This window comes from Podarcis liolepis (genome assembly GCF_965112155.1).
Source record: "Podarcis liolepis genome assembly, chromosome: 3".
Lineage (NCBI taxonomy): Eukaryota > Metazoa > Chordata > Lepidosauria > Squamata > Lacertidae > Podarcis > Podarcis liolepis.
The window spans coordinates 100,754,786-100,778,002 of NC_139557.1; positions in this window are offsets into that span (position 1 = coordinate 100,754,786).

Here is a 23,217-nt window from a genome sequence, read left to right on the forward strand (position 1 = left end):
CAACATCCATAAAATTGGAGCGTTTTGCTTCATACACTTATCATTCCACTTCCAAGGAGGTTCTACTTTCTTGGTTTTTGTTTAGTTTTGAAGCGTTCTGGCTTTATTTTACTGCCAATAGGAGTAAATATTTCATTACAGCTATTCAAAGTTGCCCATCAGCTTGGTAATTCCAAAGCTGCTATCATTTATTCATACCGCTATCAAGCTGGTGCAAGAATAATACGTTATTGTGATAGGTTAATATAATAGCTACAAAAAGAGGCATTAGAATTAATGCTTAATGGGAAATTGAGATAGGAATGAAGGAAACCCTGTCAAATGAAAGTGTTTTTGTTTGGCCAGTTGCTCCTTAACAGATTGTGGAAGGAGTCTCTCATTTGAACATGATTATGTTATGCTGAATATACTCCAAGCCCCTGGACAGCCCCGGAGCTCACTCTTGTTGCCAACATGCAAAATGATTAAAAGCTTTTAATGCAAGGCCTGGGAATCGCTCATCTGCAAAAGCACATTGCCAAATGAAGACCATAATTCAACCAAAATAGTTGGAATTCAAATGTATAAAGAGAAGAGAAATGTATCATTAGCTCGGAAGAATGTGCTCTAAATCCAGAACACATTACTGTGCCAGGACAGTATTTCATTGTTTGGTGAGTTGTTGCATGTGCATATTCCGCTCTTGAGTGGGTAGAGGGCTCAGTGCCTCAAATAATAATAGTACGGAGAATGATCCCTGACTCCCAGGAGCCTCCAATGACGCAGCTGGATCCAGAAGCATCCTCACACTGCAAACTTGCTCCTTCGGGGGAAGAGGAACCCCATCAGACACAGAAACCACTCACCCATAATGCCTCTCTCTTGCATCAAAAAACATTTAAAACCAGCACTTGAAATCAGTTTGGCCTGACAGAGACTGAGTGATCAGCACCATCTGCACCTTAATTTTCATTTTCATTTTTTTAATTAATTTTCAATACAATATACATATAATACCATATCAAAGGTTTATCACAAAATATATATTATGGGCTTCCTCCAGCTTATCTGCCAATCATCCGTAATTAAATTTTAGTTACGCATTTCCTAAATTTAATACTGCCTTTTTATATGCCTTCCTAATCTTACTTTCTTTTTTACAATACTCCTCAGCCTTTCACAGAGCTTCTTGAAATCCCACGAATGTTGTTTGTTCATCACATATATTTTTCAGATATTCTACAAATTTTCCCGAGTCCTCGATGAGCTTCTGGTCTCGTTGATATCTAATCTTCCCAGTAAATTCGTCCAGTTCTGCATAGTCCATCATTTTCATTCTCCATTCTTCCAGGGTCGGTAATTCCTCCTGTTTCCATCTTTGGGCCATTAATATTCTTGCTGCTGTAACTGGCACCTTAATTTTCAAAGGCTTGTCTGAATAAGGTCTTAGCCTGCCAGTGGAAGGGTAACAAAGAGGGAGCCAGTCTAAGCTCTCTTGGGAGGGAATTCCATAATATGGGAACAGCCACAGAAAAGGCTCCGTCTTTTGTGTCACCATGAACTGTGCCTCTGGTGTGGATGGAACAGAGAGAAAGTGCTCACCCAAGAATATTGGCACCTGGGCAGGTTCAACAAAGCCCTTTATTTGAGTTTACAGACACCTGCTGCCACTGAACTAGCAGTGAGATATTCCATCTCTTAGACAAGAAGTAGATTATTTTATCCAGATCATCCTCATCTGCCAGCCTAACCACCAGGAATATCTTTCAAGGCAAGCTGTTATATCACAACTGAGAATGGCAATGACATTCATGTTCAACCCCCTCCAGATCCACAAATAAATAAATGTGAATCTAGAAGAATTTTACCTGAAATAGTAATGCTACGAAGGCCTTTAGGAAGTAGGGAGATTTCAGATCATACAAGTTGCTCATGAGATGCTGTAAAGAAATGGGAGGGGGAGAATAATGGTTTCTGGATTGATTCTGCATCTTGGCAAACTTAGAATTCAAAGAGCCTGCTTTCAATATATTTATGCACCTGATCCAAGCTCTATTTTTTAGAATTAGAAAATCAATACCAAATGCCTGGTTTTTTATTTCACCATGAGGCATCCAGCTATTCTGCTTTTTATTGTATCCTGGCGCCAATATACAGTCCATCCATATCCATTTAAAATAGTAAAGCAAACATGCCATGAAGAGGCACATCACAACTTTCAAATATTTTCCAGTATTTAAAGATCCTCTGACTTGCGGAACTTCCCAGTTTTATCCCCATAAGTTAGCTGAAAAGCATTTTCCCAGCATATGCCTTAAGACCTGGGATGACCAAGTTAGATTCTTGCTTACTTGCAAATCCAACAAGTAAGTTTGGTTTGTGAGGGCATACGTAGAATAAGGAGCATAAGAAACTGCAGAGTCAGATCACTAGTCCATCTTTTGTCTTTTCTGATTGGCTAGTGGTTCTCCAGGATTTCATCTAGGTTTTCCTCTCAGACCTACCTGGAGAGGCCAGAGATCGAACCTGGGCCTTTGTATACGCAAAGCAGAAGCTCTACTACTGAGCTACAGCCCTTCTGACTGGAAAAGAAAATGTGTATTTTGTTGCAGACAGTGTCATCACCCATTTTGTCTTCATCTTCAAGCTGTTAGAGTTTCACTTGTGGGTGGGCTCCAAAGATAATCACACTTGATGTCACAAACAAACAAACAACGAAGAAGAGTTTGGATTTGATATCCCGCCTTTCACTCCCCTTCAGGAGTCTCAAACCAGCTAACATTCTCCTTTCCCTTCCTCCCCCACAACAAACACTCTGTGTGGTGAGTGAGGCTGAGAGACTTCAGAGAAGTGTGACTGGCCCAAGGTCACCCAGCAGCTGCATGTGGAGGAGCGGAGACGCGAACCCGGTTCACCAGACTACAAGACTACCGCTCTTAACCACTACACCACAAACAAACATTGTATATGGCTTTTGCCTGTGGCACACCATCCCATCTCTCTAACCCTAACTGAGCTACAGGCTGCAACAAGACCCTTGCTTGCATCCAACACTGCCACTGTGAGAGCGTTACAAATTTCTGCTCACATAATAGGACTTTCCCTTCTTACCCCACATGCGGAATCTGCTACTGAGAGTTGGGGTATACTGGGAGCGATGGGAGTTGTCATGGCAAAGGCTGAATTATAGGTTTAAATGGAAAACTATATTCCTCAGGATTCCTCGTGGCAATGGATGTGTCACGCCATACATTTAAAGCACTATGATACCACTTTAAACAGCCATGATGTCTTCCCCCAAAGAATCATGGGAGCTGTTAGCAGAACTCTTTTCCCCTCACAGAAATGTGATTCCCAGAGTTCCTTATGAAGAGGGATTGATTGTTAAGCCACTCTGAGGACTGTAGCTCTGTGAGGGGGCCTCGTTACAACTCTCAGCACCCTTAACAAACTAAAGCTCTCATAATTCTTCGGGGGAAGCCATGACTGTTAAAAGTAGTATCCTAGTGCTTTGAACATGTGGTGTGAATATGGCCTACGTTTGCACAGAGGCTTCCATAGCTACTGGGGAGCAAGGAAAATTATGGGTGACGTTTCTGCCGCTGCCAGCCTTTTGTTGGTAGTTCCTAACCTTTCCTCCTTCCTAACAAAATAAGTTTGAAAAGAGAGTTAGCTGGGTGGGGGCAAAGACACGGCTCACCACTTAATGCTCTCAGCTGCTGCAATTTTTAAATTGGACCATAACCGTCTAATGTAATTTGCTGCTGCTTCACGAGCAGCTGTTTGTGTTCACAACTCTGCATAATAATCTGCCTTGGTTTTATGGTAGCCTTCAGTATCTGTCAGCTCTCCTTGCTTGGTCTGCCTGCGCTCCTCATCTCACCAGACCACATTAAATATCGAGCTATTCAAGAAATCCGCTAGCTCAGGCTTTTGTTTCAGAATCCGAGCTTCACAGGCTGCAATCCACCCCACACATCAAAAGCATGACTATACTGCTTTAACCATCAAGGTTTCCCCCAGAGAATTCTGGGAGTTGTTAGCAGACCTCTGTTCCCCTCACAGAGCTACAACTTCCCAGAATTCTCTGGGAAGAGGGGTAGATTGATAAGCCATTCTACACTTCCCAGAATGCTTTGGAGGGCACCATGACTGGTAAAGTGGTGTAATGCAGAATTCAATACAGTGGTATCTTGGTTGTCAAACGCCTTTGTTGAACATCACAAACTCGGAAGTGAGTTTTCCAGTTTTTGAATGTTTTTCGGAAGCTGGACGTCCAACATGGCTTCCGCCTGAGTGCAGGAAGCTCCTGCAGCCAATCGGAAGCCGAGCTTTGGTTTTCGAACCATTCCGGGAGTCGAACAGACTCCCAGAACAGATTAAGTTCAAGAACCAAGGTACCACTGCATATGCTTTGGATGTGGTCCTGGCGTCCTTCAGACGTGTTTTACTGTATTGATTTTGTTCAGTGTTTTGATATGTATGGCTGCATTATGTATAGTGTAAATCACTTGGAGACTGTTCATTAAAAAGCAATATAGGTAAAGGTAAAGGGACCCCTGATCATTAGGTCCAGTTGTGGCTGACTCTGGGGTTGTGGCACTCATCTCGCTTTATTGGCCAAGGGAGCCGGCGTACAGCTTCCGGGTCATGTGGCCAGCATGACTAAGCCGCCTCTGGCAAACCAGAGCAGCTCACGGAAACACCGTTTACCTTCCCACTGGAGCGGTACCTATTTATCTACTTGCACTTCGAGGTGCTTTCAAACTGCTAGGTTGGCAGGAGCAGGGACCGAGCAACGGGAGCTCACTCTGTCGCAGGATTCAAACTGCCGACCTTCTGATCAGCAAGCCCTAGGCTCTGTGGTTTAACCCACAGTGCCACCCGTGTCCCTAAAAAGCAATATACACATAGAAAAATATAATAATAGAATTGTAGAGTTGGAAGGGAACCTGAGAGTGGTCTAGCCCAACTCCCTGCAATGCAGGAATCTCAGCTAGGTCAGCCATGACAGATGGCCATCCAACCTCTGCTTAAAAGCCTCCAAGGAAGGAGAGTCCACCTCTACACATATGCTCTTTCTCTGAAATGCTTGCAAAGACCTGCATAACGTGACACTGAACCCCACACATTTTCTCTAAAGCAAGGGATGCCAATGGGTGCCCTCCAGGTGTTGTGGACTACAACTTCAATCAGCCCCAGCCAGTTGATCGAAAGGTCAGGGATGATGGGAATTGTAGTCCATAACATAGTCCTGCTGTGGGGAACCTTTGGTGCTCTGGATATGGCTGAACTACAGTTCTCCCCATCCCTGGCCATTGCCCATGCTGGCTGATGGGAGCTGTAGTACAGCAACATCTGAGGGCCAAAGGTTCCCCACAGCTGTGCTACTTTATTAACTGCCCTAGGAATGTAAATCTATGTTGATGATGATATAAATGTTGAAAATACAAATAAATATATAAGAAGCAGCCCTGTTCAGGGAAGTTTTTAATGTATGATATTTTAGTGTTTTTTTTGTTTCTGTGGAAGCCGCCCAGAGTGGCTGGGGAAGCCCAGCCAGATGGGCGGGGTACAAATAATAAATTATTATTATTATTATTATTATTATTATTATTATTATTATTATTAGCAAAGCCTCTATGACTTTGGATGTTAACATTTCAATCAGTTCCTATTCAATAGTTTTGCAGGTTTTCTGCCTCTGTTTTCTCGATAAGCACCTTTTTAAAAAAAACCCTTAAAGGAATATGAAAGTACAATAAATAAGCATGCCTATTTAATTAACTTATATAAATTACCATGAAATTTCTTTTAGTTTTATTTATAAACAGTTACCGGAACTGCTGAGGAATGGATTTTAATTTCCGTAGCTCGGCATGATATATCTGAAATACTCAGAGAACAGAATTCTTCCAAACACCATGCACCCTTCTGGAAAAAAAAATAGTATAAATCAGGTCCATTGAGCAGGAATTAATTAACAACAAAACAACAACTACCAAAATGCACCCCCCCCCACTTTGACCTGATATCCTAAAACTCTAAGGGTAGCATAGGAAATGTTGAGCATTTGGAAACTGGTCAGAATATATATTATTTGCTTCCATTTATCTATATGAAGGAAGCAGGTGAGTGGGTGGGTATAAAAGGACAATAATTTTAGTTAGTTTGAGGGCACTTTCAGACGGTCAGTATTTTCAGGTGGCAAATTCAGGTTGTGCAGTTATAGTTGATGCAATCAACTTGTTTCCCCCAGAAGAGTGGACCTTTTGCGATAAGGAAAGGGGGGGGGAAATGCTCTGGAAAGTGTGGCACAACACTTCTGATGGTGCAACCAGCCTGCAAACAAACAAACAAGAATGACGGCTCATTGAAAAGCCAACATTTTGTTGTTGCAAAACTGTGCCACCCTGACGCAAGAGGACAACCGATACCAGCAGGTTTGGAAGTTGTTGTTGTTGAAAAAAGTTAAGGGAGAAGGGGCCCCCAGAATAATAGAATCATAGAATTGTATGCTTGCAATGGATCTCAAGGGTAACCTTGTCCAACTCCTTGCAATGCAGCAATCACAGCTAAATAATTTTGTTTGTTTGTTTGTTTTTCTCCTTCTTGGAGGCTAGGACCTGAACCAATGGCTTCAAGTTACAAGAAAGGAGATTCAAACTAAACATCAGTAAGAACTTTCTGATGCTAAGAGGTGTCTGACAGTGGAATAGACTTCAGTGGAAGGTGGTGGACTTCCTTGGAGGTTTTTAAGCAGAGGTTGGGTGGTCATCTGTCATGGATGCTTTAGCTGAGATTCCTGCATTGCAGAGAATTGGACTGGATGATCCCTGGGGTCTTTTCCAAATCTACAATTCTGTGATTCTATGAATCTCTGGCAGATTTAACAACTTCCAAGGAAGCAGAGTCCACTACCTTCTGAGTTAGTTCAGTAATCGGTCCAATGAAAACTGAACGTTGGCCATGAAGTTCTGACAGACTGATGAGGACAAGGATGGAAGACTGGGTGAGGCAGGAGAGAATGGAATTGAGTTGTGAAATCCTGAACAGGGCACACTCAACTCTGCAACATTTACTTGTGGCCTTAATGACAGAAGGGGTCTTAGCCAGTAAGTGAAATCTTGCCATAGCACTGGAGTGACAATACAAATGGGCTTGGAAGGAGTGGCCAGACAGATTCATTTCACCAATGTCAGCCAACCCCTGTGGTTTCATTTATGCAGAGCCTTGGCTTTTAAGTGATCTGAAGGCTTGTCCAATTTAAAGAAAGAAAGAATGGAACACGCAATGACACAAGAGAGGCCTCCCTTTTGAGAACTTAATTCACATTTTGTGAACGTTCCAGCTGTGGTGATAAATAGTGTTGAGAATCGTGTGCTTACTTTTGTGTGCAGTTCCATACAGTGATCGATGTACTGTAGCCGGTTATCATTTTTCCTTCGCTTAATAGCCTGCAAAAACAAACATGCATGGAACATAAATCAACATGACTCATGATGTACTTGTTGAGCCACTTATTTCCTTGAATGGTTTTTCGGTGCCAAAAACCTTTTGATCTCCTTTGGCAGAGAAGTTTCCGCAACACGGCAGAGCTCGAGCAAGCCAAGTAGGGTAAGAGATAAACGGACTCCTCGCCTAATCTGGATGTCAGGTTTCCTTGCTTGCATTTTTTCCAGGAGCATGTGTTGTGATATGGGCTGGGAATGTCTGGTCGAGCATATTTTCAGTGGTCAGGCATGTTCTGCATTTTCCTCCAGTCCAAAACCTTATTTAGGCTACCAGATTTTGCAAATGCAAGACCGCAGTCCATTTACTTATGCAATCCATCCATCCATCCATCTTTATTCCAATTGAAACTTCCTCCCAAAAGAGCCCCGGGAGGGGGAAAATACAATATTATTGATAAAACAACATCACTGAAACACTACAAAGTTGAAACAATTCTACTACATTTCATAAAATACACAATTCTAAGAAGAAGAGGAAGAAGAGGAGTTTGGATTTGATATCCCGCCTTTCACTCCCCTTCAGGAGTCTCAAAGCGGCCAACAATCTCCTTTCCCTTCCTCCCCCACAACAAACACTCTGTGAGGTGAGTGGGGCTGAGAGACTTCAAAGAAGTGTGACTGGCCCAAGGTCACCCAGCAGCTGCAGGTGGAGGAACGGAGACGCGAACCCAGTTACCCAGACTACGTGACTACCGCTCTTAACCACTACACCACACTGGCTCTAGATGCTGAATGGACTGCTCAAAACAATCCAGGGTGCAATTCTATATTTCTTTAACAGTGGAGCTCCTATTGCAATTTAGCTGTTACAGGACTACAACAACATTTTCTAAATGCTTGATGTTTTATCATGTTTTTAATATTCTGTTGGGAGCCACCCAGAGCAGCCAGGGCAACCCTGTTGTTGTTGTTGTTGTTGTTGTTGTTGTTGCTGCTGCTGCTGATGTTGCTGTTGTTACTATTATTATTACAACTCCCATCATGCATGGCCCTTAGCCATGTTGGCTGGGGCTGATGGGAGATGGAGTACAACAACATCTGGAGGTCCATGGGCACCACCAGACGTGCCCCGTCTGAGGGTATCAGTGGCTGAGGTGGAGCAAAAGGGATCAGGTGGCCTTTGAGGTACTTTTGACCCAAATTGTTTAGGGCTTTGTAAATTAAAACAAAAACCTTGAAACTGACCCACTGACGAATCAGCAACCTGTGCAGCTGTCTCAACAGCAGAGTTGCCAGAGATCTGCTCCCTTGAGCAGTCTGGCCTCTGCATTCTGCACTAGCTTCAGCTTCCAGACCAGATACAAGGTCAGGCCTGCATAAAGTGTGTCCTAGTAATTCTTTTGCATTGTTCTACTGAATTTAGGCTGTTTTTTTTAAAAAAATGAGAACACCCTTGAGCACTGATGTATTTGTGGAAAATGCAGTCCATGTGAGAGAGGACTTTGTATACTTCTTTGTTTTTCTGTTTTTACTTTTGTTTAGATTAGTATGGTGTTTTTTATTGTAATGTATTATGAAAGTCTTAATAAAATCTTATTTTTTAAAAAAATGCAGGACAGAAATGAATTGACTATGACATCTGTAAATTTCATTGTTTTGATGTATTTTTATATAAACCAAGCCGGGAACATGTTTGAACAGGAGTTGACACTGGTGATAAATAACAGATATCCTTGTGCTTGTGGATTAAATGGCTTGTGTGTGTGCAATGAAATTGAACATCAACAGCAGGCACTAAAACTAGGATGTGACTGCTCTGAGTTAGTTCGAACTAGGTAGAAGAGTGTGAACAGAAGGGTTTTTGGATCTCTCAGCTATGTCTGCTCCTTGAAGATTAAATGTAAGCCCCTGGTAACTCTCAGAACTGTCTTGTAATCAGGAACGGATTTGAACTTAAACTGAGGGCACCGCAAAGAATTTAGCAGAATGATTACTGCATGTAGGTCATGACCACCCTTGGATTATCTACAGGCAGCAGGAGGGAGAAGAGGGGGCAACATCAATCGGGGTTTAAAGATTGGAGGCACCACTTTTATCAGGAGATCCTTCCCTCCAGTGTGGCACTTTACTTTAAGCAAGGAGTGAGTCCAATCTTAACAAGAAGTCATTGATTTTGTGGGGTTTTGAGCAAGTACAGCTATTTTCAGTATTATCTTCATGCAAAGATGACTGAGCAACTTTTACTACAGCGAGCTGAGTTCTAAAGCTTCCTTTTTTTCAATAAAAGAAGACGGGCAAACCCACAGCATGTCTGACTGCACTCGTTTCTTCCACGTTAAAATCTGAGCACACACGACTCTACTTCACTTAGCACAGCCATGACATCGCTACACAAGTGGTCCATATTCATACAACAAAACTGTATTCTTCCCAAGTTATTATTTTAATCAGAGAAATTGCTTGAGAGAGAGAGAGAGGGGGGGGGAGAGGACAATCTTCAGGAATCTAAGTCCTTGCCAAGGGTCAGAATGGTCTGATCTCTATAAGGGATAAACCAGGATTAAATTCATGGAGATATCATATGCCCCAGCTGTTCATTTTTCAGTTAAATTTCTGACCTTGTCATGTCGCAATCTTGTTTTGGGGAGACATGCCAGGTTGCGCTTGGTTTTTTGCTTTTGTGGACACTTCTTATTCCAAACTCAAGGTCTCCAGGACAGGGGTGGGGAACCTGTGGCTCTCCAGATACTCTTGGACTCCAATTCCCATCAGCCTCAGTAAGTGTGGCCAATGGTGAGGGGTGCAGTGAGTTGTAGTCCCTGCAACATCTAGAGGGGCCACAGGTTTCCTACACACGCTCTAGAAATTAAGTGTTGGATGCAGGCATAGCTATGCTTTGAATAGACCCAGTGAAATAAAGGCAACTTAAATCAGTTATGATGTAAATCACAGAATCATAGATGTAAATTATGAATTATGTAAATTATGAATTATGATGTAAATCACAGAATCATAGATTCATACAATTGGAAGGGACCATGAGGAATCTTTCACCCAACGTGGGGCTCGAACCCACAGCCTTGAGATTAAAAGTCTCATGCTCCACCAACTGAGCTATGGTTGCAACAGCCCTGCTGAAAGGGGTGGCAAAGTCTGAATTGTATCTTGTGTGTGTTGGCTCCCTTGTTATACCAGGTCAGACTTTTGTGTCCATTGAGCTCTGACCCCACCAGACTCATAACATTATTTATTCTTTATATAGACCTATTGGTGTGCTTGGTGTTTGTGCTTTACTGAGTATAGTCATACCTTGGAAGTTAAACGGAATTCGTTCTGGAAGTCCGTTCGACTTCCAAAACATTCAGAAACCAAAGTGCGGCTTCTGATTGGCTGAAGGAAGCTCCTGCAGCCAATTGGAAGCGGTGGAAGCCCCATCGGATGTTCGGCTTCCAAAAATAGTTCGCAGTCACTTCCGGGTTTGCAGCATTCGGGAGCCAAAATGTTTGAGAACTAAGCTGTTCAAAAACCAAGGTACAACTGTATGTGAGGAGCTTGCGAATGAAGAAAGTGAAAACAGGGGCAAACAGAGAGTCAATAGCTTATTGTTTCAGTTAACTGGGCTTATAGCTTTGTTATAGGGTCAAGTTACTGTTGGACATGGGAATGTGTGGATTGTACCAAAGGCCTCTCAGGAAAGGTGTGTTTTGAGGAGGGGTGGATTTGAAGGTAGTAAGAGAGGCAACACCACATAGGTGTTGGTCACCCCTGCAGTAATGGTTCCTGATCCACCAGTTAACATGCACTGGGTTCCATTTTATACTTTGTGCAGTGGCAGTATCCTAGCCAATGAGGTTAATCTGAGGCGCGATTATTGCTAATTGAAAACTTTTCCCATAAACAAGTCTTCTTGTTGACATGAGTTGTGGTTCTAGTACACAGGGAACAACTAATTATGCCCCCCCTGATTGTTGAATTGGGGTACACAGGATAAAGCAGTCCTTATTGTATCCTGGGCCAAAGTTATTTAGGGCTTTGTACACAACTACAAGATCTATGAACTTGGCTCAGTAGCAGACAGGAAGACATGGCACTGCTTTGCCCCAGGAGCAGCTAGATAACTCCAGCACCTTTCTGAATTAATGATGGGTGAATGCACAAGCAATTTTTCTGAACTAATGAATATGAGTTTCTTAAGAAACAAATTTCCCATGGCACAACTTCCAGTTACCTTTTGTTCTGATCAACAAATTCCCTGGCGCTTGCAAAATGATTGCATACTGATCTATCCTTTTTTCTTTTTGGCATGGAAAATTCTAATTTAGTTGTCACCATTACTTTCTGTTGTCACAAAAAATTACACAAAGGAATATATTTATTGTTTCCCACTTAAAAGCAGAAGAAATTATGTCTTCAGCAAAACAACGCTGAAGCTTTCTTTCATCTTCATGCTCATTAGAGTTCAAAGGAGGGGAGGAAAGATAATTTTCAATGAAGATGGGGCAACTGGGATGACATTGGCAGGGCTGTGCAGGGGGAAAAACATTAAACCTGTGGGGACTTCGATGCCGTCACTGTCAAAAGGGGTCACAGTTTTGGGACAGCAAATCCACAGCTGCCTTTCCAGAGAACAATTGTGGAGCAAAAGGTTTGAACCAGACCAGAACCAGTAATAGGTTCATCTTAAGAATGAAGGGGGGGAGCGCCTTCTGGATCAGGCCAGTGTCCCATCTAGTTATAGACCCACCAAGTGTTTTCCAGGGACGTCCCTGATTTAGAGAAACCGTCCCGGTTTCTGATTTGATCCTGGAAGGTCCCGCTTTTCCTTAGGATGTCCCTATTTTCATTGGAGAAATGTTGAAGGGTCTGAAGTCCAGCATCCTGTAATCACAGTGGCCAACCAGATGCCTGTGGGATGCTCATAAGCAGGATCTGAGCACAGCAGCACTCTCTCTGCTTGCCGTTTCCAGCAACTGGTATTATTCGGAAGCAAGAACATCATTTCCCATGTTTTTCTAATAATATTTAATACAATTAAGGCTTCAATCTAAAGCCAGCCAGATGTGGCATGAGTGCCACTCTGCAAGTTGGAGGGCAGCTATGCCCCAGACAGCTCCTTCAATATGCCCCTGAAAACTATGGGCACAGATGTTTCTCAAATTGATCTTTTTCTATGGTTTTGTAGTATTTTATGCATTTTATGCATTGTGACTTGCCATTATTTTAGCTTAGTAATTCTTTATTGTAATTGTTAAGTGTAAACGGTTTAATTGTTATTTGCTGATGTTTAATTTTACTGTTTACTGATTTGTTCTTTTGGATTATTGAACATTGCTTTATTTGCTGTAAATTGTTTATTTTAAAGTTATGTTTTTATTGAGACTTTTTTATTGGATCAGATTATTAGGTGTGTGATCTTTGCTGTCTACTTTGTTGTTTCTTCAGCTTGCAAACAGCCTTGTGTAGAGTAATATAGAAAGGCACTTTGCAAATTAAAAGTGAAATGAAATGAAATGAAATGTGTTCACAGGCTTCCAGTCCTTGTTCCTCTGACATTACCCCAGAAGAAGCCCTCAGCTGTGCCAACTCTGGAGCTGCTGCAGTTAATTCCCTCCCATTCTCTGCAACTTTCCCCCCAACCTCAGCATGCCAGCAGAACTTAAGAAGGTGCTGAAGCTCTGTAGAAGATCTCACACTTTTGCAAGGTCCCCGGCTCAATCCTTGACATTTCAAGGCAGGGCTAGTGAAAGACCAGAGAGCTGCTGCCAGCCAGTGTCACCAATACTGAGTTAGATGGATGAATGGTCTGACTTAGTCTAAGGCTGCTTCCTGTGTTCCTCCACTGTAGAAGCTCACCCCCAGCCCCCACAGGATTGACCTGCCTATTACTTTAAGCACAGTAAGTGATAGAATCATAGAATTGTTGAGTTGGAAGGGACCAAGAGGGTTGTCTAGTCCAGCCCTCTGCAATGCAGGAATCTTTTGCCCAACATGGGACTCGAATCCACAACCCTGAGTTAAGAGTTTCATGCTCTACCTACTGAGCTAACCTGGGACACCTGTGTCTAGTTTCTTTCTTCCTTTTTTTATTAAATTTTATTTAACATAATTATTACAAAATACAAGCAAAATACTGCAAATACATACATACATATATATTTCAGATAAGCACACATATATAAAAAAGAGCAAAAAAGGAAGAAAAAAAGAAAAAATAAGAAGAAAATTGGAAGAATTTCTTCCAAATTTATTCTACAAATATCTCAATAATAATTGTATCTGTTACTCCATATTTTCCCCATACAATCTCATACAAATATTCTAATCAATAAGTTTTCTAAATCTTTCATAAATCTATTCTAAGCACAACCAGTACCTTACACTTAATCTTTGTCTACATAAATAAGTTGGAAGGAACCAAGAGGGTTGTCTAGTTCAGCCCTCTGCAATGCAGGAATCTTTTGCCCAACATGGGACTCAAACCCACAACCCTGAGATTAAGAATTTTGTGCTCTATCTACTGAGCTAACCTGGGACACCTGTGTCTAGTTTCTGATGGCTCTGCAATGACTACCTGCCCTGTTAGAACTACAGAGTTGGAAGTTCACGGAGTCCATCCCCTGGTTGACGCAGGAAATCTGCTGCTTCCGCATCCCTGAGAGGTGGTCATCCATCCCAGCCTCTGCTTAATATTGTACACTATTCAAAGCTGATACGCTGTCCATCAGAGGAAAGGCTGCATGGGGAAAGAACTCTTCATCTTGCAGAGGAAAAGCTGTGTTTATTCAGATGACTTCAAAGGCTAATGATTCTGTGAGTGGAACAAAATCAATATACGGTACATGTCTATCTGCTGCAAACAAAGGGTGGGAGTTGAAGCAAGTCTCCCAAGGCCTTAATTATTCATAATGTTTGCAGGACTGATTCAAAGGAGATAATTGAGCAAGGCAAGGCCTAATGGATATTGCAGGAGGGAATCTGTGGCCTGCAAAACTTTGGCTGGAGCTTCTATAAATACTGGTGTAATTAAACTGGCACAGGTGAAGTTACCGGCCGTACAGCACAATATGTTCCTGACCTGACTCCAAAGGAAAGACTTCCCCAAACTGATGTGCTGCAGAGATTGCAACTCCCATCATCCCTGACCATCCCTCACTCTGCTGCCTGGGGCTGATGGGAGTTAACATAAGAAGAGGAGAAGAGCCCTGCAGGATCAGGCCCAACTCAGCCAGCATCCTGCCCAACCAGATGTTTACCGGAAGCCTGCAAGCATCACCCGAGTGCAACAGCACTCTCCTATACCCTCCAAGTCTCCATTTTCCAGGGTCAGTCTTGGAATTACAGAAGCCACCCTTGTTTCTGATTGGACCCCAAACTGTCCTACTCAGCCTTCAACAGGATGTCCCTATTTTCATCGGAGAAATGCTGGAGGGGATGCTTTCCCCATCAACTAGGATTCAGAGGCATACTTCCTCCAACAGTGGAGGCAGAACAGAGTCATCTGCTGGGAATCATAGGAGTGCTGTTGTCTTCAGGTCCTGTTTGCAGGGCTCCCACAGGCATCCCACAGGATGCTAGACAAAATGGTCCACTGGGTTCTTCTAACATTCTTCTGATATGCCTCCCCAATTCTCCACCGTCAAACATGGTGGTGTGATTTTTCTGTTTGTGTTTGGGCATTTTGCTTAGCCTTATAGATGCAGCTCAGTAAAGCGTTGTTGTTGTTGTTTAGTCGTTTAGTCGTGTCCGACTCTTCGTGACCCCATGGACCAGAGCATGCCAGGCACTCCTGTCTTCCACTGCCTCCCGCAGTTTGGTCAGACTCATGCTGGTAGCTTTGAGAACACTGTCCAACCATCTAGTCCTCTGTCGTCCCCTTCTCCTTGTGCCCTCAATCTTTCCCAACATCAGGGTCTTTTCCAGAGAGTCTTCTCTTCTCATGAGGTGGCCAAAGTATTGGAGCCTCAGCTTCATGATCTGTCCTTTCAGTGAGAACTCAGGGCTGATTTCCTTCAGAATAGAGAGGTTTGATCTTCTTGCAGTCCATGGGACTCTCAAGAGTCTCCTCCAGCACCATAATTCAAAAGCATCAATTCTTCGGCGATCAGCCTTCTTGATGGTCCAGCTCTCACTTCCATACATCACTACTGGGAAAACCATAGCTTTAACTATACAGACCTTTGTTGGCAAGGTGAAGTCTTTGCTTTTTAAAGCATAGCTTTGTACAAATATTTAGCAATGGCCTTTATGTTAAAATGACCCAGTGGTGGGTGTATGAGATGTAGAAAAAGTGGTCTGCCCAGGAAGGGCTGTAGCTGTGCAAGGTGGTTTAATGTTTACTTGCTGGTTGGAGGTGTGTGTGGGGGGTGCTCTTTAGGAATCTTCAGACACCAGGTTGTAATTGCTGGAGGTGTTAATTAGCCAAGCAGGTGATCTTGTTAGACAGAGAGCTCTGTAACCCTGGTAATTTCCACAGCATAATGAATCACACGGCTCTGTTCAGGGACTCTCTGACATATAAACCCAGCTTGGGAAGCGGCAATATTTTGCCATTGTGGTTTCTCCTTCCACACCTTGGGTATCTCAACTAGATGAGTGAGCTGCAGTGGTTAAAATTTTGGACTAGGACCTGGGAGACAAGGGTTCAAATTCCCACTCAGCAATGAACCATCTGCAACTTTTCAATTTGAGGCAGAAATGGATGAAATCTGCAGCCAATCTCACCCTTTCTGAGAACACGAATCCTGCAAAATTTCAGAAGGAAAGCTGTAGTTGATTTTCCCACAAGGGCAGCTGTTATTGTTTTAGGGTGAGTAAAAAAATAATAATGTAATTTCCCCTAGTGTTTCATGGACAATTGATCTGAAAATGGCAGACATATATGAGAGATACCCCAGGGTAATAAACCTACCAAATTTCAAAGAAATTGGCCCAGGGATGAGAAGAATTAACAGGGATTTGCTTTCTGGGCAAAATAACTCCCTCTGATGATAGGCTTAACTTGCAAACCATAACAGACCTCATCTTCCATCTTCTCCCGACTCTAGTGTTTGCTCTCCTTCCCCCCATCATCCCACCCTGGCTTTGTTGGGTTAGGGCAGGGGTCAGCAAGGTTTCCCGGCCATGGGCCGGATCACTCCCATGGAGATTGTCCGTGTGCCAGACTGGTGTAGTGCGACGCCGGAAATTGCATCTGTGCATGTCCATGGGGCTGGAAATGGCTTCTGCACATGCCCAGAATATTTCTTTTAGGTCTGGATCCCTGAGGTGCCACAAAGTACTGCTGGCACCCTCACTTTGAATTGTGCAGCCTTTTACAGATTCCACTTGGTTTTCTGATGAGCCAAAGCCCCCTCTTCCCCTATTATGCTCTCTGATTTGCCTGAGAGTTCAGGATCCATCTTTATCCAATGCCCACCCCAGACTTAACACCCCCTCCCTGTCAGTAGATGCATTCAGGTATCACCTAAGTCACATAAGCTTGGTCCTAAAATAGGTTGCATTTTTGCTTTTTTAAACGGATTGGTATAATTTGTAAAAACAAACCTAAGAGCTATAATCTGAATTTGACAAAGTATCAGAATAGTTTTGCACAATCTTGCTTAAGTTGTTTTTGCATTGATCCTGCAGAATAACTTGTTAAATTTTAAACACGCTGCTTACAAAATGATATCTTCTGAATCAGTGAGGAGGAACACTAAAAGTGACAGCAACATTTACATTCCATTAGTGATGATGAGCTGCAAATCGAACTGGAGGTGTTGTTGTGCCAGTATGCAGAAGCCGCAGTGTGAACATATTAATCTTTGTCTTGTTAACCCAATCTTTAAATGAGTTTTTAATGTTTAGGGTTTATGTCATCTTAGGCTACCCCTAAACATAGTCCTGTTTTTCTGAGGAAAGCATTTCAGGTCTTCCTTCATAGATTTGTGGAAGGGATGTGGGTGGCGCTGTGGTGTAAACCACTGAGCTTCTTTGGCTTGCTGATCATAAGGTCAGCAGTTAGAATCTGTGCGACGGGGTGATCTCCCATTGCCCTGTCCCAGCTTCTGCCAACCTAGAAGTTCGAAAGCATACCAGCACGAGTAGATAAATAGGTACCACTGCAGTGGGAAGGTAAATGGCATTTCCATGTGCTCTGGCACTTGCCATGGTGTTCCATGCACCAGAAGCATTTTAGTCATGCTGGCCACATGACCCAAGAATGCTGTCTGCAGACAAACGCCAGCTCCCTTGGCCAGAAAGAGGAGATGAGCACCATGCCCCATAGTAAAATTTGACTGCACTTAACCATTCAGGGGTCCTTTTCCTTTACCTTTGCCATAGATTTGCATAGAGGATTCCCTAACCATGGCCTTAAGGAAAGGACAACAGATGGTACTTAGAGAAGAGACGACAAGGTCTCCTATTGCCCATTTGCTAAATTTGTGCCGTCAGGGATCCCTTTCATCTTTGAAATATCTGATGAGGAACCCCCTATACACTGCAGAACATTTTGGCACATATTCTGTGGTGCAGAGTTGGTTCATGCAGAGAAAGCAAGCGGTGTCCACTCTGAATCAAGTCAAAGCAGACAAGATCAGGACCTTGGATAGTGCTGCTGGCTGAAGCATCCTCTTTCTCTGCCAGCTGCTGGAAATGTTGCCTTTGCAGGGAGCTGGGGATAACTGAAGCCTAACAAAGACCTGGAGGGTCATTGGATGATGTCTCCTTTGCTGAAGCTGGTTGAAGGACCATTGACTTATTGTGCTGTCTTTGACTTCTGCGTGACCAGAGGTGTTTGCCATACAGCAAAGTTTTCAGAGGAAGAATCAGAATCAGAACTATAGAGTTGGAAGGGCCGACAAGGCTCATCTAGCCCAACCCACTGGAATGCAGGAATCTTTTTGCCTACTGTGGGGCTTGATCCCACAACCCTGAGATCAAGAGTCTCATGCTCTATCAACTGAGCTATTCCAGGCAATGATGGGCTTCATCCTATTCATGAAAGGGCCTCAGATAAGGTTCCCAGTTCTCTCCTTAAGGATACAGCCTGAATATCATCCTAATCAGAGTCTTCTGTGCTTGTTTCAGATAATTGCACATCACTGTCCGGAAGCTAACATATCCTCCCATTTCAATCTATGATGAACCAGATGCTCAGTCTTTTGTCAGTTCAGTTGCGTCTCCCTGGTCTGATTGTGATTTCTCAGGGCAGTGAGTTGCAACATCTGTTTCACCTGTTTTGCTCAGATGGGGTCCCTTAGAGACAGCGATGAGTTCTTTAGAGGATTCAGCTGGCAGGATGCTTCAGTGCTGTGAGACCTCATGTGACCTCCCTTCTCGAGTTCTTTCAGGCTGCACAAGAGACAGAGTTCACAGGATACGCACATAATTCAAAAACATTGTCATTTCTATGCAGTCAGATTCCATCCATTTGTGTCTCCATGACTTTGGCAGAACTGCAATAGTTATTACATTCATGGGCCACCCTGCCTCCAAGGAACTTAAGGTAGGATTTGTGGCTTTTCCTTCCCTCCACCTCCAGTCGCATTTAATCCCCACACAAACCCTGCGAGGTAAGTTAGAGGTAGTAAGCGAGCTGCCCTAAGGTCATCCAGTGAGCTTTACAACAGAGTGGGAATTTGAACCCACTCAAAGGCTGCATACACACCATATATTTAGGACATGTTTAAAGCACATTGCTCTCCTCCCGCTACCCCAAAATCATGAGAACTGTGATTTACCCCTCACAGAGCTACAATTTCCAACCCACTTAACAAACAGCGGTTCCCAAAATTCTTTGGGAGGTCCTTTAAAGGTTTGGTGTGGCACACTGGCATATTGTAGCATCTCCAAGAACAGAGCACATTCTACCCAGCAACAATTCTGTGATCCCGATCACACTGTATTCTTAGAACTGGAACACAGAGCGGAAAGTCAATTTAATTTTAGCCTGGAAGTGCCCACAATGACTTTGATGGTGAATGATTCTCTTTCTGCGGCTCATAGCTGCTCTCTAACTAGCGCATGAGTAAAAGAACTTTCTGTCCTGCTTTTATGCTGTGTAACTGATCAGAGTCTTACGCGATGATGAAGAACTATAAATGTCACATTTTTTGTGGCAAGCAAGGGTTTCATGGGCTGTGTTGCAGAATTAGTCTACCCGCGCAATTAATATCATGTAGACAAGGAAGCAGGATCAGGGAGAAGCACATTCACCCTCCTCCTCCCCAAACACCAGCATCTTCCACAAGCCCTGCTGGATCAGGCCAGTGGCCCATCTAGTCCAGCATCCTGTTCTCACAGGGGCCAAACAGATGTTTAAGGAAAACCCGCAAGGAAATCAGGAATGCTGACCCTCACTTCCTCTTCTACACAATGTTGATTTCGGGGGGAAAAGAATGCCTGCAGAGGGCTGTGGCTTACCAGGATTCCGGTCAAGTGAGCCAACACTGTTGATTAAACCTTCAACTGCAGATCTTAACTAGAGCCTGATTCACACAGGCCTTTATATAACTTGTAGCAATTAACCTCATGGCTGTGCACTTGATAGTCATCAGCTGAATGTGTGAACTTAGCTAAATGTGTAGACTGAATCGAGATGCCATTGAGGTGGCATTGTACCTGAGAGTGTTCTCTCTCTGGTGTTTTAACTGAGATGGCCCTTTCACATATGTAACTCAGCACACAGTTTATAAGTCATCATGGGATGAACAGTCATGCATGAACTTAGCTCAATGAACTTCAGGGCCAATGGGATTGTGAAAGAAACACGAAGTTCAAGTGCCTCCTATTTCCTGTTCCTAACTCCATGGGTCACTCTTCTCCTTCTCAGAAAATGTGAAACCTCTCCCCGACATCAGGTGCTTCCAAAACTTCCAGGTGAGTAAATGAAAATGTTGTGGGTTTCAAGCATGATGGTGTAGTGGAAAAACAGAAACCACAAGGCAACATCACCACTTCAAAACACATCATCATCTTATTCTCAAAGCACAGGTATAGGGAAGGTGAAGTGAGTTTGAAACCAAAGTTTGTTGGCTGTGGGTTTGGGGTTTGTTTGTTTTAAAGAGAGACAGTGGGAGCTGTGCTATAAAACTCCAAGCCTTACAATAGCCAAACTCCCTTCAGCTTGATTTAGAATGTAAAGCTCTTTCTTCGTGAGAGTTCAGGAAAAGTGTGTCTGTTTTCTGAGAGATTTCTTTTGGCTCAAGAAATTGGCAAATGTTTTGCCATTCCAGCTGGGGAAGAATTTTGAAGGAAAAGAAATTCAATTCATAATACACCTGAATGTTGCAAACTGCACAAGTGCATATTTCTCTGAGCACGTGACTACAAATTTCAATGGCATCGCTTTCTGGAATCTGGGTGCTTGTAAAGTAAGGGACTTAGGTGCATGGGTGCTTTCAAAGTTAACCATGAACATCTATGGCAGGAATGGCGAAGCTGTGAGCCTTCAGAAATTGACTCAACATCTCTGACCATTGGCCATACCAGCTGTGACTGATGAGTGTTGGAGTCCCATCAACATCTCGAGGGACACGAGTCCCCCTTCCTGACTTAGGGTGTGTGAAAACAAATTCAGGGAAGTTTCTGTTGCATCAGGAAAGAATGAAGAAAAATGTCCCTGCAGTAAGTCAAATCAGCCTGCTGGTGAATTTAAGGAGAAATTGTGGACTGAATTGTAAAGCACATCTTGTGATTTAGAGAAATGCTGCCTTGGCTTTTGTTCCTCATGACTGGGGATGATAAAGCTCACGGAAACATATTTTAAGTGTTCAGTGGACCTTAAATAATCTAATATTATCCCCCACTGAGTCTATGCTCTAATCCACAGTTTCGATAACTCGTGGGTGGAACAGATCTTTTCCATCTGTTTTGCTTATGTGATTACAAATATTGGCCAGGATCCAAAGAGGTTTCAGCTAGCAGGAAATGATGTGCAGCAGAGCTGAAATTAATATTCAGACTTTTGCCACTGGTTTTATTTAGAATGCAAACTTTATAAATCTAAAAATTCAGGTTAGAAATGGAATTTCTAACTGAAATTCAAGATCCTTAGACTTGTAGGAATCTCTTGGTTGAATGACAACAAACATACCATCTGCTGCTGGAGACAGGTGAATATTAATGAATATTCTCATTCTAATTGCCATATTGTAAAATAGAATATCATATTTATTCTGTTTATAGCCCAACCTATTCCAAAGGCTTGGAAACAATTTTAATTGTGCACCTGCTCTCACACATGGATAATTAATAGCTAACCTAAAATGCTTGTTTTGAAACACTGTATTTTAAAATTTTCTAACCCGCCTTTCAGAGCACACTGACCTCAAAAGGTGGTTTACACAAAGTTAAAATTCAACAGTGATATACACCCATCAACTCCATTGATCCATAAGCAGCAGCAAATAACTAACAGCACAGCTTGTTAATAGCAATCAAATGCAATGGAAGAAAAATGTCTAAGCTCTCTTGAAAACTGACAACAATGGGACCATTGTGTGAGGTCATGGCAACCAAAATGGCCACTGTTCTCATGCAATAAAAACTGGGATGTCACAGGTTTTCCAAGACACTTGCAAGACTCTTAAAAGACTAGAGTTCCAGGCTTTTTTGGGGGTGGGGGAGGGAAGCAGCATGCTTTAAATGATGGTGTGGATGTGACCAAAATCTCTTTGAGACTTTCTACTCTTAACTTCCAAAGCCTTGATCCAGCAGCCCCTTGCGATGTGGTATCCCAATAATCCCAATGGTGGTTAATAAAACAAAATTTAGGAAACTCCATCAACAGATGTTGCCCTATGCTTTGGAAAGCAACATGTGCCAGTCCAGTGTTATTATTAAACACAAACAACATTTACTAATTAGCCCTTAACTGCACATTTACAAGGGGCCTGTGCAACATGCATTGCTGTCAGTGAGGTCAGTTTTGTTCCTAACCCTTCTGAAGTTTTCTGTACAGCGGAAAGGAGTAGCCAAGCATACTAGGACTCAATTTCTTGACTTTAAGAAAGCCGACTTCATAAAACTTAGGGAAGTGCTGGGTGAGATCCCATGGACAGTAATACTAAAAGGAAAGGGAGTTCATGATGGCAGGGAGTTTGTTAAGAGGGAGATAGTAAAAGCACAACGTCAGGCAATACCAATGAGACGGAAACATGGAAGGTGCCTAAAGAAGCCAGGGTGGCTATCTAAAGATCTTTTAACTGAGTTAAGATTAAAAAAGGATGTGTACAAAAAATGGAAAAGGGGGTAAACCACCAAAGAGGACTTCAAACAAATAGCCAGCACGTGTAGACACAAAGTCAGAAAAGCTAAAGCACAGAATGAACTCAGGCTTGCTAGAGAGGTTAAAAGCAACAAAAAAGGCTTTTATGGGTATGTTCGTAGCAAAAGGAAGAACAAAGAAACAGTGGGGTCACTCAGAGGAGAAGATGGTGAAATGCAAACAGGGGACACAGAAAGGGCTGAACTCCTCAATGCCTTCTTTGCCTCAGTCTTCTCCGATAAAGAAAACAATGCCCGACCTGAAGAATTTGGAGCAAATGATTCAGCAGAGGAAACACAGCCCAGAATAACTAAGGAGATAGTACAAGAATACTTGGCTAGTTTAGATGTATTCGAGTCTCCAGGGCCAGATGAACTGCATCCAAGAGTATTAAAAGAACTGGCAGATGTGATCTCAGAACCACTGGCAGTCATCTTTGAGAATTCCTGGAGAACAGGCGAAGTCCCGGCAGACTGGAGGAGGGCAAATGTTGTCCCTATTTTCAAAAAGGGGGAAAGAGAGGACCCAAATAAT